Source organism: Ambystoma mexicanum, chromosome 6p (assembly GCF_040938575.1).
Source record: "Ambystoma mexicanum isolate Mex_15411 chromosome 6p, UKY_AmexF1_1, whole genome shotgun sequence".
Taxonomy (NCBI): domain Eukaryota; kingdom Metazoa; phylum Chordata; class Amphibia; order Caudata; family Ambystomatidae; genus Ambystoma; species Ambystoma mexicanum.
In genome coordinates, this window is record NC_090935.1 from 450,837,355 (window position 1) to 450,854,407 (window position 17,053).

Below are 17,053 nucleotides of genomic sequence, written 5' to 3' on the forward strand. Positions count from 1 at the left end.
ATCACTGCGCGCCCCTCAGTCCGCAGGCACATATACATGCCGAGAACAACTGCCGTGGTCCTGGACTTCGACAGGGTGGCAAACGTCCCCAAAGTGCTCAGTGCCATAGATTGCACCCATGTGGCTCGACGTCCACCTAGGGCCACTGAAAACATCTACCGCAACCGCAAGCACTGGCATTCCATCAACGTGCAGGTTGTATGTGATGCCAAGGGAATCATCACCTCTGTCTATGCAAACTATTCAGGGTCCACCCATGACAGTTTCATATTCAGAATGTCCGCCCTGAGCCGGGCCTTGGAAGCTGGGAAGCATGGCGACACATGGCTCATAGGTGAGTACAAATGCCTGTGCACGTACATGCATGTCACACACAGACAAATACACAAGCCCAACTAATGACAACCATTATCACCTTACCGGGGGACAACGCCTACCCTCTGCGCACCAATATGATGACGCCTATATGGAACCCCGCAATACCAGCCCAGGTAAGATACAGCATAGCCCATATTGCAACCAGGGCCATAGTGGAGTGCACATTCGGAGTGCTCAAGTCACGCTTCTGCTCCCTTGACCTCTCTGGCGACCAGCTACTATATGCACTCCCAGTAGTGTGCAGGGTCATTGTGGCAGCATGTGTCCTGCACACGGTTGCAACATGGCATGGCGTACCGGTGGATATGGGGGTGCCCCCACATCCCCAACCACACGCTCGGCTGCTGCGCATGGGAGGGGAAAGGGCATGTGGTGAGGAAGCCTGTACCCAGCTTGTGGCCACATTTTTCACCTAAACTCCAACCCCTGCAGAGGGCACCCAGGCCTGGCACATACCAGGTCGCAATCGATGATGAGAAAGGGACAGTTAACTGTCACAACCTTACCACCCTGAGAATGTGTCCAATTCCACAGATGTGAATGTGTCCAAAGAAGTGCTATATTGTGTGCATCCCTAGCTACTTAAAGACAACCAATCCCATGTGACCAAAAGGAACACATGCACAGTGCATATCCCCCCTGCAAAAAAGGGCATGAAAGTACAAGTATGCCACCCAAACTATCCCAGCCTCAATGGCCCCCGTCTGCCACACCATACCATGGTATGCAACTGCAAAACATCAAACCATATGCACAACACATGACACAATAGTCATGAAGTGCCATGTGAGAAATGTAAATAGGCACCAGACAATTACACCTGATATGGAATCTGAACAAATGACTGACCAAAATCTCACACCCTGAAAACGGTGGCACAAATGCATGCCACCAGTGGTGCAAGCAACAAAAGTCAGAATACCTGTTGGCATGCACATTGGACAATAGAAAATTGACATTTTAAACACTAAGTGCTGCGTGTGTGACCCCTGCAATACACCGCTCACCGGACAGCACAGTGAGTGTGCATTGTGTTGGGGAAACCCCTTGAGCATCATGAAAAAAAGTGCAATCAACCAAATAGTACCCTGTCATTCATGTACACGATCAATGAATCAGAAGTGAACATGTATTGTTGGGACACAGCATGCCTAAGAAGACAAACTGGGTGCACGTGTGTACATGGTGTCGACGTAGTTGGTGTGGGGGGGGTGTTGCCTAAGTGTTTGTGTTAGTAGGGACATGCCTCAATTAAATGCATTTGAAATGAAGTGAGCCTCAGTGTAATGTACACAGCACATGTGAACATTGCACACAAGGACCCCCCTGCGTGTTAAACCACAACCATCCCCTGATACCTCAAAATAAAACCCAACATAGGATCAGCCATTGACCAGCAAAACATACCATGTACAGAGTACCCCACATCGACAATGGCAGACAGTGATTAATCACTGATTCATTGAAAATCTTTATAGGGTCTACACACAAAGTGCATCAAAGCGCCTCAAGGAGGGAGGGAACAAGGGCGAATAACAGTACATTCCTTCAAGTCCTTCAAACAGTCCAGAAAGTGAAAATGAACTATCAAATCAAAGTACATATACAAGTGTCTGGAACAATAAGGGAGACTCTAGGGTGGGACTCTCGGAAAACAAAACTACTGTCAACATTGCTATGCCTGATGGCAATAGCTACAGTGCAGTAGTCACATAAGGAGGGAGGTGAGGGAAGACGCGGGAAGAAGTGAGGAGAGGAGAGTAACAAAACAAGTGACAAACTGTGGAAGGTGGACGAAGAATCAAGATAGTGCTGGGGAGGGGGAGAAGAAACACAGAAGGGAAAGGGGGAACAGATGACCTGTAATCAGTGGTGGAGGGACCGATGATAAAAGTAAGTGCCGAAATAAAACTCAAAAAGTTGAAGGTGGGGGGGCGGATGGACGGAGGCAGACGGGGAAGTGTCTGCAAAGAACAAGCGGCTAAGTATCACCATGCCTGACGGCAATTGGGGTAGTGCCGGAAAAAGACAGACAGAGGACAAGGAGGAGGGGAAAAGGTGGTGGAGAGGGAAAAGGGAGGAGGGGGACAAGATGTAAAAGCAGGAAGAGGGAGAGGGGGAAAGATAGCACACACAGGGGGCAGTTGGAAAGAAGACAGTGCAGAATGGGAGAGGGTGTGATGGTGAAGGGGAAGACAGAGGGAGACTGGCGGGGGCAGGTGGAGACTGGCAGGGGGCAGGTGGAGACAGGGGGACAATCAAGGGACCCAGAAGGTTGGTAGACAGGGGAGGACAGGGGTAGACAGGGCCTCTATTGTGGGCCATTGGTAGTGGTGGCAGGCTCCAGCCTCCTGGTTGGCCGGATTGTCACAAGGCCCAAGTGCAACCAATGGGAGGGGTGGAACAGGTCCAGGCCACAAACATGACAGTCAAGTCAAAAGCAATGCACCCATATTTCCAATGGCACAACAAAACACCAGGCAGGGCTGCAAGATGGCCAAAGCAGGGGAAGCAAGGAAATGCGGGTAGTTGAAACACGTGTTGATAAGGATAACTCAGCATGCAGTGTTCATGTGGCATATCAAAATCACTGTAGGCAAAGTGTCCCAATGCAACATCGTCAGCACACGGACCCCTCCCACCAGCAGTGTGTATTACACAGCCAAAGGGTGTATGTTACCGCCTACAGCAGGAAGTGCACGAACATAGACAGTCAATTCTATAAAAAAACATAAGCAACATGATGAAATGCACAGTCAACAGAATACTCACCAAAATGAAGTGCAGACATGCATTGGGGAAGCCATCCGGAATACCCACTGGGGTGTACACACAAGGTCGACTGCAGGCTGGCCACAGATATGACAGAAGCCAAATGGCCCTGTGTAAGATGCTGTCATACCGAGCCATCCTTGCGAGCCCATGGAAAGGGGAAGCAGGAGTAGCATATGTGTCAGGACCCCAAGCAAAACACATACACGAGACAAGCCTGAATGGGCCCAGCTGTAACACACAGTGCATGCCACAAAGCACCACACTGTCACATGAATGCACAATAGACAACAAAAAAATACTTGCAGAAAAAAAAATTCCCACATATGACCCGGGGAGTGGGTGGGCACCCAGGAGGGGGAGGTACAGGGTGCACCTCAACACTCACATATGTAGATGTTGAGATAAAAAAAAAGTCACTTGTCTCAGCGCCTCCATGGCCCAACCTATGTGGGAGGTTATTGTCGCCACCCTCTGGATGGAATTCAGAAGGTGGATGCAGCACAGTTGCATCACCACACCTTTCCGAGGCTTGACCCTCAACGGAAGCAAGCATGTGAGTCTAGTAAGCCAGGTCCTGCCTGGCAATGATACGTAGGTCTGAATGCATTACCTCTCATGTCACACGTGCTTCCTCCTGCAAGGGCTGACGTGTAAGACAGAGTTCTGCCTGCATGGCCTCACATGACATACGGAGTACCTCTCAGCTTGCATGGAGTTCAGCTGAGATGGTTCTTTCAAGCCGCTCCATCCTGTCTTCTGCCTGCCTGCTGTTGTCCATCATGAGAGCACACAGAGCAGATCTGAGGTTTTGACGTTCGACCCTCAGGGCCTCACGGTGTGCCTCTGCCTGAGCAGAAATAGCTTGACGCAGAGCCACCATTTCAGCCTGTCGTGCCCTGTCAGATGCCGCCATGCCCAGCCTGAGTAAGCGGCACGTGGACCGCGTAGCCTGCTGCTGGAGCTGCACTTTCCTTTCAAAGGGGAGGATGGAACGGGCCATACTTTCCATACCTTGAGCCATCATCTCAACTGCTGCCACCTGTTGCTGTGCTATGGCAATAACAGCATGGTCCCACTCAGTTGACCCGGGTAGTGCATGGCCACTGCGTTGCCACTAAGGAGCCGTGGTCTTTGCTGGGTTGGTGCCGCCCGTGGCTGCAGGACAACATCCCTCCGTCGACTTGATGCCCCAAGAACTTCGCCAACTGGTGTTGAGTGTGATGGTGCACCCGTAACCACCACAGGTGGACATTCCAACCCGCCTGTCCCCCTACTGCAGGTGTTGCAGACAGAAGATCATCCAACACAGGCTCACTTAACCGTGACGACACGTCATGATGCAGATCCGGCTCAACATTGTGGTCAGAGGATGCATCAGAGCCTGACTCAGAGTCCGCTCTGGACACGATGGCCTGGAGCACCAGTGGGTTTTCGTGGGCTGCCACCCCACGACCACCACTGGTGCCTAGATGGTCTTGTGAACTGACCACTGTGTCTGGGATGACATCTTCATCCTCTGCCTCCAGTGCTTCATCACCTACAACATAAACAAAAGAAACAAGAACATGCATGTCAGTAGCACATACCACACATACAGATCACAACATTGACAGCCAACACATGAAGCAGACATGTCACACGCAACTCAAAGATCAACATGCATCCAGTGGCATTGCAATGCAAGGGTTTCCCGAAAGCAAAAAAGGATCTGTGCAAAATGTGAAGACAACACACGTTTTGCATGTTGCCCATCACCTGCATCACACACAACCTCTAGCAGGCACATATCCAAGGCAGAAATGAGAGATGGCAAGAAAGAGATGGCACGTAGCATAAACATGTGAGAACACACAAGTAGCCACAGATGGCAATCACACCAAACACATCATGACACATGTAACATGCATGTTCACGTGCATCACTCAACAACCATTGACTATGCAGAGTACTTGTGTCACAGGAGGCACCTACGCTACTGTGTTTCAATACAGTGAAAGGAGGGACATGGGTACATACTTGGCAGGTCACTATCACACAGCAGCATTGAGTTGGCATGTTGAAGGGCTGAACCTGGCACAGGAGTGGCTGTGTGCGGTGTAGTGCATGTGTTCCCCCTCAACTTCCAACATCAACATGTATGTAGTGATGTCAATCTCCAAACATGACGGCAGTGTAAGGGCAATTGCAGCCACCATTTGCAAATGGCATGCACTATGTAGCTGGATACTGTGAAACACGAACCCTCTGGGCAATAACAGGGAGGAACTGCATGGCAATGAAAGGTTCCCCACAGAACTGTGCATTGGCAGACAGTGTTGGCATGTGTCTATTGCATATCATCAGTCAAATGTCACTACAGCCGATGAGAAGTGAACATGATGCAGGACAGATGAGGAACCATCAATAGTACACACATAGATGCAAAAGACACAACACCAGTTGAAAAGAGGCAGTGGGCCTGTAACTGGGGGAGCCGTGTGCATGCCACAGATATGGACACCCTACAGTCATGCGTGAGGACACACAGACCCACAGTGAGCATGAAATGGCTGTCCAAATAACATGACACTTGGATCATCCTGTAGACATACTACAATGAGCAGGTGGTCAAGGACACCTAGGGGCATACACAGAATGCACATGGAACATGAATATGCACACATTTGCATGGGAAGCCACTGCCATCAGCACAGTCAGAGTGAGACACACTGCACCAAAGGATGTATATGACATGATATGACATCTCATCAAGAGTGCTCTCATACACAAGTGGCTCAGAGCGCAAACAAGCAAAGGGAGGGGAACAAGGGAGAAAAGGAAATGAAAACAATGATCATGGTGGGCACAGTGACATTGAGAACATGCAAGTGCATGGAGAAGGGATTAAGGGTTGAAGACCCTTGAAGGGGGACAAGTGGAACGTGCCAAGCAAAGGAGACCAAAGAATTAAAATGAAGTCCAATGATAGAATAGGCATTCAAAAGGTGGTAGTACAGCCAGCATGTTGCAAGTGCAAGATCATTTGGATAGGGCAAATATGATGAGTGCAGAAGAAGAGTGGGGACTGTATGGGTACACGTACAGGACCAATTGCAATGGGAGGCCTGGAGGCAGTGCAGCAGGGAGGCAGGGTGAGCAGGTACCTGGGCCTGAAAGATAGAGGGTGTGCAGGTGCACAGTACCAAGAGAGGAAACTGTTGAGCTGGGTAGAAGAGGGGCTAATGAAGGAGCAAATAGGAAGGTCTTGAGGTTCTTCCAGAGGGAGAGATGTTTCTCCTCAAGTTTCAACGTGGCAGGTAGGCTGTTCAAAAGAGAGGTCCCAGCCGTAGAAACAGATCTGCCCCCAGCTTGTTTCTTTGATAAACGACTGACCCAGAGGGAGTGTGAGGTAGAGGACAAAGGACTCTAGAGGGGAGGTATTGGTAGAGGGATAGTTGAAGGTATTTTGGACCCAGGCTCCAAATATCCTTGTGCACAATGCAGGGGGTCTGAAGTATCATCCTTGGATCCACTGGTAGCCGATGAAGGTATTTCAGAGCTCAAAAGATAGGATCCCAGGGCTTGAGGCCAAGGACAAGTCTTGCAGTCCTGTACTGGATTAGTGGTAGAGTATGGTGTGTGGAGGCAGGTAGAATATTGAAAGAGCCTTTCACAGTAGTCCAACCTTCAGACAACCAGAGCTTGAGAGACTGTGAGCTTGTAGGCAAACGAGAGCAAAGGCACAGTACTCCTGAGGAGGTTAAGCAAGAAGTCAATATATCTCAAGAAATGTCAGAAATGTGGGTGGAAAAGGGATGTGTGGAGTCAAAGGTGACCCCGAGGTTGTTGGCCTTGCATGTGGGTGTAGGAGGACGGCCAAGGGGGGCCGGCCAGAGAGTGAGGGGAAAGGATGGCAAAGGTGGGCCGATGAGGAGGATGTCAGTCTTGCTGGCATTTAGACAGAGATCATTGGGAGTACACACATTTCAAATGTCAATGAGTCAATCAGAAATGAGGGAGGGAGAAGAGGTGGCCAAGGGCGGCCTGGAAATGAGTTGAGTGTCATCAGCATAGCACTGGAAGTCGTAGCAGAACATGAAAATGCAGTAGGCAAGAGCTGCCAGGTGCTGTTTGTAAAGCCAGGCCGAGAGGTCAGACCCCTGGTGAACACCACAGGTAGAGAGTGAGATTGATGAAAGGAAGGACCCAAGTTGTAGCTGGTAGGGTCACACACTCCAAACACATATGTCATTGAGTAACACGCCTCAATACTTACCGGACGATGCATTGTAATCCATCCTCTCTTCCACTCCACGGATTTGTTCTTCCGGGATGAACTCTGCAGCGATCTCCTCATGCTCATTGAGTTCAACCTCCTCTAGTGGTAGCCCGCCACCAGTCACCAGAGACATGGAATAATTGGAGGTACGCTTTTGTTTTGCACTGCGTCGGAGGTAATTCCAATGCTTGTAGCAGTCCTGACCCGTACGCACCTTGAATCACATGGCTGTCACACCATCTGAAACATGCTGACAGTGGACCCAACGCTGGGCAGGCATTATATGGCACTGTGGGCCCACAAGCATATCGCTTTGTCCACAAGGAAGTCCAGTTCCTGCTTGCTTCTTCATCGACGTGCCGGAGGCCGGAACCGTGTCTGGGGTCTCAGCCTCTTGCGCAGGTCCACGCTTCCTCCTTTTATGCGGTATACTGACCCTGAGTGGCCAATGTGGCCCTGATCAATAGGGGCAGTGGTGCTGGTGGACTGGACCAAAGCAGTGGGATGTTGTAATTAGGACAGAAGGTCTGGCTTGGGTCTGACTCACTGCTGGGGTGGTGATGGCTGCATCTGCCCATGCTGTTACCACCACCCGGCTTCTTGGGGCAGCATATGTCATAACTGCCCCAGATATGTGTGCCCCAGTCACAGCTACAATGGACAAATGTGCCCGCACCTCTGGACAAAATGGCAATCGTCCTGGGAGTCCTCGTCACGCAATGCAACATGTGCTGCCTGACCCCGAGCCCGGGAGGTGGTCCCCACAGCTGCACTTCAGCTGCCACCACCGGTGGGCCCGTGACAGCAAATGTAAGTTGCTGTTGGGTCATATGGGTGCCAGGTTGTGATGCAACAGCTGCATCACCAGGAGCCACAGGGCATGGTGGCATGTCTGCACCAGCACATGGCTGGGCCTCCTGCCCCAGTGGGGCACCCCTGCCTCTTCCGCCTCTGTAGCCATCCTGGCCACCCTGGACTCCCTGTCCCCCCTTGTCTCTGTGCCCACATGCCCTACCACGTACCCACCTGGGAGGACAGCCAGCTTTGCCCCCTACCCTTCGGTGGCATCCCAATCATGTCGCAGATGTAAATAGCCGATGGGAGGTGCACTCAACAATTGTCCTGGGCAATTAGGTTGAAGTGGGCAGGGCACTGGATGGAATAGGTACCCCAGTGCTCCTGCAAGGCTGTCTGTGACCCCTGGGGAAAAATGACGGGTCACGCAACCCCCCCAAAAAATAAGAAAAATAAAAAATAAATAAAAAATAAAAAATTGACAAAAAACATTGTAAAATTACAAAAGAAAAATGTGCACGTGACCCCGGTAGCCCACGTGCATGGATTTAACCTCCAGCAGTATGGTGTGTCACCCAGGGACACAAAAACACATATGCGTGGAACACACGGGCTACTATGACCTTGAAAATGGTACGCGATGAACAGGGGGAACCACAGTGGGAAAAATAGCGTGCGCAACTCACCGCCTGCCTTGCGTGGAAAAGAAAAAGAAAAACACACACGCTTGTGCACGTAGGCATCACCCCGCCATAAGAAGAGGTATGAACTTCAAACACTGTGAAGAAATCGCGTGTGAATCCAGAAGAGTAAACACATGCGTCAGTCTCCACTAACAGCACGAACAGCACGTACAGTGGACTGCTCGCCTGTGCTCACATTTAACCCGTGCTGAAGGCAATGCCCGCATGCAAGGCAACGCCCACGTGCATAACGTCACTGGCGTGCTTACACGCTAAGGCACTTTCCTTGAATTACACGCATTCACATGCGGACGTGCTGTTTTTGCACGTGCGGATTCAATATGCACCCGTGCTGAGGGAAACGCCCGTGTGCGTAATGTGACTTACGTGCTTACGCGCTAAGGCCCTTTCCTCAAATAACACGCTGATGTGCTGTTTTTTCACGTGCCAATTCACTCTGCATCAAGCAGTCCACGTGACAACACACGGAAGACCACGCTCCTGCCCAGAAGGCCATTTTCCTGCCCCCCAGAACCCCAGGGAGCCTCCTACAAGCCATCTGCTGCTGCCTACCTGCCTGCCTGCTGCCAACAGTGCCCTGCCATTTGGTGCCTGCACATCAGCCATCTGCAGGGGTCCAGTTGCTGTGATCACCCCTGCTAGAACAGAAGACTCCCGACTGGTGTTCCATTGCTCCACAGCCCAGCCTCAGGACCAAGTTGCCCACCCACACCTGCCTCAGGGGTTGCCATGTCCGAACCAACACCATCCGGCACTAGTGGCAACCCCTCAGCAGAGAGGCAGAGGGCTGCCAGCTTCAGTGCAAATGAAGTTGGCATCCTGGTGGAGCAAGTCCTGGGGCATTAGGATGCCCTCTTCACACCATCGCACGCCAACAAGGAAGGACGGAAGAGGATCTGGAAGGACATAGTGGGTTCCATCAACGCAGAGGGGTGGCTCCCCACAACATCAAACACGTCCAGAAGCGCTGGGAGGACTACAAGTCCAGGACGCCCAAGAAGGCCCAGTGCCTCTTGGAGGCAGCAGATACAGTGGGGTGCCGGGGCCAGCTTACCACCCAGCAGATGAGGGTCCTGGAGTGCATTCGCCAGGTGCTTCACCACCAGATCCTCAGGATGCAAGCCCGTCTGGAGTTGAGCGGTAAGTGCCCATGCATTCCCGTTTAAAACAGTGCATGTTGCAGTGTGGTGGTAGTTAGCTACTTGGCTGTATGTGTGACATGGGTCATGTATGGATGAGTGTGTGCAGGGACATGAAGGTGCTGCATGTGAGTCCAGTCAGGCGTGTCCCACATATGTTACTATGTGTTACTATGCATCATGCGGAGCAGCATGCGGAATGCACACATGTATGCATGCCTGTGACTGTACTTGGACATGTTTGGGGTGTGCGAGATGTGTGCAGCTGTCATGGACATGCTTGGTGTACATGTCCGTGTGTCTGAGTAGTGTGAGAGTGACTGGTAAATGCTATGGATGCATGTCACATGTCTGTAACGATGTGTTGATTCACTGATACAGCCTAGTCATCCTTGCATCCACTGTGTCTTGGGATATACGGGGCCATATGCATGACCCTCCGGTAATGTGTGTGTGCATGTGATCAGCATGTCCCATGATGCATGTGAGTTTCAGCCCACGATTGGATGTTTCTATGGTGTCTTGGACATGGATGCAAATGTTTGTTGCATGTGCCGTGCCTGTTCCTGCATGTGTGTTGCCTGCACTGACCAATGTGTTGTGGAGGGACACGATGGAAGTGACGTTTGACTGGGCTACTCATGTGCTATTGCTTTGTGTCTAGGGGACTATTGTACAATACCCTGATGCTTGTGTTCAATGTCTCCCTTTACACAGCGGTGAGGGAAGAAGAGGGCAGAGACGGCGCTGTGGAGGAAAGCTTCAGGGATTCCTCCACCGGCCAGCGACGCAAGGCCCAGTCACCCTCCCAGGACATTCCATCATCTGGGACCAAGGGGACTGGTGCCGCGTCTGCCACTATGGCTGCAGCGGAAGGAGTAGGTGAGCCACCAGAGGGGCTGGCGACGGCGGAAGATGGTGCAGAGACATCCAGGTTGGTGGTGTGTACGGAGGAGGAGGAGGCTGCATCCAAGCTGCATATGGGCCTGGTGGGGGTGGTACCACTGGTGCAAGTGGTGCAGTGCAGGGGCAGGGGCAGGAGGTAGCACAGGGTGCCGCGGAGGGCCTGTGCATGTCACTGTCTCTGACACTGTGACTGCATCACCATGCACCAGCAAGGATGCCCCGTCCCAGGCCCGTCCGCAGGTACGGGGGAGGTCCACGTCATCTGGCACTCCTCTACCTGCGGACATGGGGACCCGTGACAGGATTGAGTCCATCCTCATTGGTGTCGCGTTGTGCACACGTGTAATTCGTGATGACGTGCATGCTTCCTGGGGGGACCACGCATGTCATCATGAAGAGACGTGTGCCAACGTGGCCCAGTTCAGAGGGCTCTTGGTCGGGTGTTTCCACCATGTGTCGCTCTGTCTTGCGGCCCTCTCCTCTTCTGTGCACACTATACGCCAGTCATTCTCTTTGCCGTCTTCCAGCCCAGATGACACCAGGGCCTCCTGTGGACCTGCCCCAACCAACGCAGCCAGGCTGGTGGAGATCCCATCCCTACCACAGTCGGGAGTCAGAGCTACAGCACAGGTGGTCACCCTAGCTACTGGAACACTGGCAACGGACGAATGTGCAGGCACATTCAAGCAGGGCACCTGCACGACGGTCCTGGGGGTTGCCATCTACCCGGAGGCAGTCGTGGTGGCAGCAGCAGGCAGCAGAAAGGCGGTGGCAGGCTGGGTGTAGGAGGCATGTGGCCTCTGGGCCATATACATCATTGGAGCAGGCATCGGCCGGTGGGTAGGAGGACCCAGGATTGGGAGTGTCTTCCGTGTGGCAGCGGTTGGGCCAGCAAATAGGTGCAGAGCGTTGGCGGGCGGAGACGGCATGGCTCACAATGGTCAGGGCGGAGAACTCCATGCACAGGGCATTGAGGTGGGCTAAGTGCCTTGAGGCAACTCACAGGGAGGCCAGGGAAGAGGCCCGCCTCTGGAACAACGACGTGGAGTTCAATGATGCCCTGGCCCGGAACATCAAAAAGTGAGCTGTCGAACTAGCCCGCTGCCTTTGTATATAGGTTTAGGTTTCATTTGGTTTATATTTTTATTTGGAGTTCACAGACTTTGCTCCACCTTTTGAATATAGTTGTATTTTAGATAGGGTTTTAGGTAGGTTTCCTTTTGTATTGGGATAATGGACCCTTCAGACTTTTGTTTTCATTATTACGGACTTGTATATACTTCTTTTTTTATTTTCACGTTGAGTAATTTTTTTATGCTTTTCATCTTGGGCTTTATTTCTATGAACTTTGGGCTTTGGATTTCTCTGGCACGAGCGGGGTACGCATATTACACAGGTGCGCATGGAGTTTTACACGCAATTTCACTGGCACAAGCGGGGTATGCATATTCCAGGGGTGTGCGTGGAGTTTTACATGCGATTTAGCTAGGGCGAGCAGGGTATGCAGATTCCGAGGGGTGCGTGTGGAGTTTTATGCATGATTTCGCTGGCATGAGCGGGGCACACGTATTCTAGGGGTGCACATGGAGTTTTACACACGATTCCGCTGGAGCGAGCGGGGAAAGCGTATTCCGAGGGGTGCATGTGGAATTTTACACACAATTTTGCTGGGCGAGCGGGGTACGCATATTCTGATGGGTGCGTGTGGAGTTTTACGTGCGATTTCGCTGGAGCGAGCGGGGTATGCATATTCCAGGAGTGCGCATGGAGTTTTACATGCGATTCCGCTGGGGCGAGCGGGGTATGCGTATTCCGAGGGGTGCGTGTGGAATTTTACAAACGATTTTGCTGGGGCGAGCGGGGTACGCATATTCCGAGAGGTGCGCGTTGAGTTTTACACATGGGTTTGCTGGCGCGAGCGGGGAACGTGTATTCCTAGGGTGCCCGGGGAGTTTTACACACGTTTTCGCTGGCGCGAGCGGGGAACGCATAATCTGAGGGGTGCGTGCGGAGTTCTACACATGATTTTGCTGGCGCATGAGGCTGTGTGGCGTTTCTAACACATTTTTCGTGGTTGGGGCTGTATGCTGGTCCACTGGCATTTGCACCATGTAGGGGATTTGTGTGATGTTTTTGGCGCATAGTGCGGGGTAGGGGGTGTAGCTGGCACTGCTGCAGGGTTGCACCACTCTGCGCCATGGCTGGTTATGAATGTAAGTATCCATAAATGCACTGTGCGTCAAAATGGGTTTTGGTGCATGCGGCTGGCGCAAACTGGCGCACGCTCCCTCTGTGCGCCAGCCAAGTGCGCCACTTCTGTGCTAAAGTCTATGAATTACCCCCTGAGTGTGCTAAAAGGTGTGGGGGAACGTAGGTAATTATTTAGGGATTGTTCCAAGACTTCAAAAATCCCAAGGAAAAGGAATGTAAAGTGTATACTCAGTATTGATTCTTAAATGTCACACCAATCATTTCTAAAGAGTTGTTTCTTTGCCTCATTAGGATTTTAAATAAGCATTCGATTTATTTTATTAAGCATATTATCAGTTTAATGTAAAGGGGAACCTTTATTTTCCAATTTTATTGGAATTCGAAATTCTACAAAAAGAAAACTAGAGCTTTTCCACTGATTTTAAACTGGTTTCAAAATCTCAATGACAAGAGTCCCAATTCATATATAATCATTTGGACTGGTACACAGTTAGGCATATTTCATATTTGTCCTTTGGTTTTGTTAAGGTCTATTCCACTCATAAGAAGACTAATTACTAATCCATACATGATAGATGGAATGACTTTACCCTTACAGAAATTTACTAAGGGGGCTATGGAGATTCTTCCAATAGCAATAGTTAATGTGCACCATTTGAGAGACAAGTTTGTTTGCCTTATCAACGAAGTCAATAAACAGTGCCCACATTTGAGGGCCTCAAACTCAATTTAAAGCCCAAATAAGAAACTTCATTGCTAACCTTTAATGGTGAGTCCCCTATTTTCCATTGTAACCATGTGTTTTAAGTTTGTGTTTGGCAAAACAAATGGTTTGCATTTTTTATGGATTAATCAATAGATCATTTTCCTTTATAAAGGGTAAAAAGGATTCACTCAGAAGTTGGAGTCCCAACTGTGTCTGATCAAAGAGTTTCACACCATCTGCATATCTAAGTCAGCAGATCTTTAAATTCCACAAATTTGGAGGAATAAATGGAGATTTTGATAAGTAGATATCCAAGAAAGAACTCTAAGCGCCTGATTCACAGAGTGTTTTCCTATGGGATTGTGCCATCATTATAAAACACTTCTGTGAATCACACCCCAAATGTTGACATTAGAAAGGGTAAAATGCCACCCTGCCACAAGCCACGATGTGTGGCAATATCTTATCTTCTGAAAAGGCCCCTGCTGAATCAATCTTACTCTGATTTTGATATCTGAATGGAGACAGATTAGCATGTCTAAGAGACCACCTGGAATATTCCAGGTTCACAATTTACTCCACATTTTGGCATGATTAACCATGTCAGATTCTAATGACAGATCAATACACGCCCCAAATAAGGAAGGTGCTTTTTGTACAAGTGCATCAATTACAAATCTGTTGTACTTTGTGCCGATTCTTAAAAAAAAAAACTTTCTGCTGTTTTGATAAGTGGCCTGCTAAGGAAGCCCATTTGACACCCTTCCTTAGTAACAGGGAAGCAAATAATTTACTCTCAGCATTTAGTGGGGCTCTTAACCTGTATTTAGTAGGTCATTTTGTGTTCCCTTAATTATAGATATGGATCATTTCCAACTGTCTGGTATTCTTTTTCCTTTTTTTTTTTAGAATTTCCTTAAACAATAAGAACAATGTGGGTGCAAACAGATTGGTTGCAATTTTAGAGACACATTTCTTAGTCCATTTGGACCTTGTTCCCTAGAGCTAGAAGTCATGAATATCCTCACTTTCAAATCTTAAAGCCCACTATGCTGCAATGCTAGTGATCTGCTTCTGTTGATCAATCTCCTTTTAAAATTCACTTTAATACGTTGTCAAGACATGCTCAGGGAATGGGTTAATTTGCACACTTTCTTGAGGTTGTTCCAGATTTCTCATGGGTGAACACATATTACATGACTGTTTCTTTAATATTGCTCTTAGGTTAGATTTGTCATCATTCCATAGTAAAGTAGAATGATAATCTTTCAACCAAAGTTTCTGATGTCATTGACCCAGCCTTGTCTTCTCGATGTACATTAGCAGATTTGTTTTCCTAAGATCTCTTACCTTGTTCCTTAGTTCCTTTTTCCTGTTCAATACCGTCCCACCAACTCTATGTATAGTTACTTTACCCCTAGATTGTTTAGCTGGTAGTTTCTTAATTTCATTCTGAATAAATAGCGATAAACTCTCATTCATATTACATATATATATCTATATATATATTTTTCTTTTTATAATATATTTTATTAGTTTAATTACAAACAATAACAAAGAGTAAAACAGGTATCAGTGGTGATGATTGAGCATATCAGAAGAAAAATTAAGTCCCCAACTGGTCAACCACCCCTCCCTCCCCTCCCCCCCAAGACCACAGTAAGTACTAAGTTCGTCAAGAGTCCATGCTCGGGCCTGGGTTGCCTTCCCCAGCTATCTCGCTCTCCTGTGATTCAGGGTATAACAAGGGTACAGTTAAGGCCACCCAGCGGTGTAGCTCTTCGCTGGAGTCAAGCCTCTGCACTTGGATCGCAGTCTCCAATGCCGCGGTTTCCGCTGCGATCCACTTTGTAAGGTCCCCCCACCATAGGGGCATAGGTGGGCCTTTGCGGCTCTTCCACCCCATGGCTACGTGCCTTTTGGCAGTTATGTAAACAAGGTCTCTCAGCCTGTTGAGGGGTTTGTTCTCCCTGCTGCGTCTAAACCTGCCCAGGATGCATGCCGAGGGCTCGTCCACTTCGATGTCAATGTCTGCACCAGCAACTCTATCCCTAACTTGAGTCCAGAATTCTCTAATCACTGGGCATCCCCAGAACATGTGGGTCATGCCAACCTTGGGCTCGCTGCATTTGGGGCATGATTGGGTGGTCGCACCAGTGAATCTGGATATGGCTTCCGGGGTGAGATACGCTCTGTTCGTGACGTACAGTTGAATGAGCTGTAAGCGGGCGTTCCGGGAGATTTTTTTATGTTAATGGGTTATATCGCCCCAGGCTTTGTTTTCGAAAACATGATTCAGTTCGGTTTCCCATTTGTCTCGGCATCTGAGGTCTTCTTTGGTGGAGCCCCATAGTAAGACCTCGTAAATACGTGAGGTTTCGTGGCCCCCCTCGGCGGCATTAAGAATCGTTTCAATACATTCATTTTCGTCATTCAGGTCGCCAGCGACAGGCCACCTGCTAGTTAGGGCCTGTATGACCGCTCTGTGCAGTAGGAATTACCGGCCGGGAGACACGTGGCGTCACCAAGGTCTGGGAAGGCTAAAACCGTCTGCTCCTGGATCAGGTCCCCAAGCGTGGCCACCCCAAGGGGCTCCCATTGTGTACGGGTCTCAAGTTGCCCCCAGGAATGGTTGGACATGAGTGCTGCAATGGGGATCTGTGGGGAGTATGGGTCTTCAGACCCGACCAGTTTGCAGGCCATTTTCCAGAGTCGGAGTCCCAGCTTGACGAGATAAGGGCAGTGTTCGAGAGCACCCCTCTTGGTCCACAGCAGATCCCTGAGTAATAGCTGGGGGAGGGCCGGTTGGAGGAGGCGGTTGTCTGTTGTGCTCTCGTCGGCCATCCACCGCACAATGTGTCTCAGCTGGCTGGCTAGGAAATAAAGTTCAAAATTGGGGATCTTCAGCCCACCCCTCTCGTATGGTCTCTGGAGGGTCTCCAATGCCACCCTATGCCTGCCCCCGTGCCAAAGGAAGCCCCTATAGAGCTTGTTGAGGTCTTTAAAGAACGCCGGGGGGATGTAGAAGGGAATGTTAGTGAAGTAGTGCAATAGGCGGGGCAGGGCGACCATCTTAAGGAGGCCCGCCCCCCCGGCCACCGAGAGTGGAAGCCGCCCCCAAAATTCCATGGACTTCGAGAGAGAGTCTCTGGCCCTTACGGTGTTAAGTATATGTTCCGTG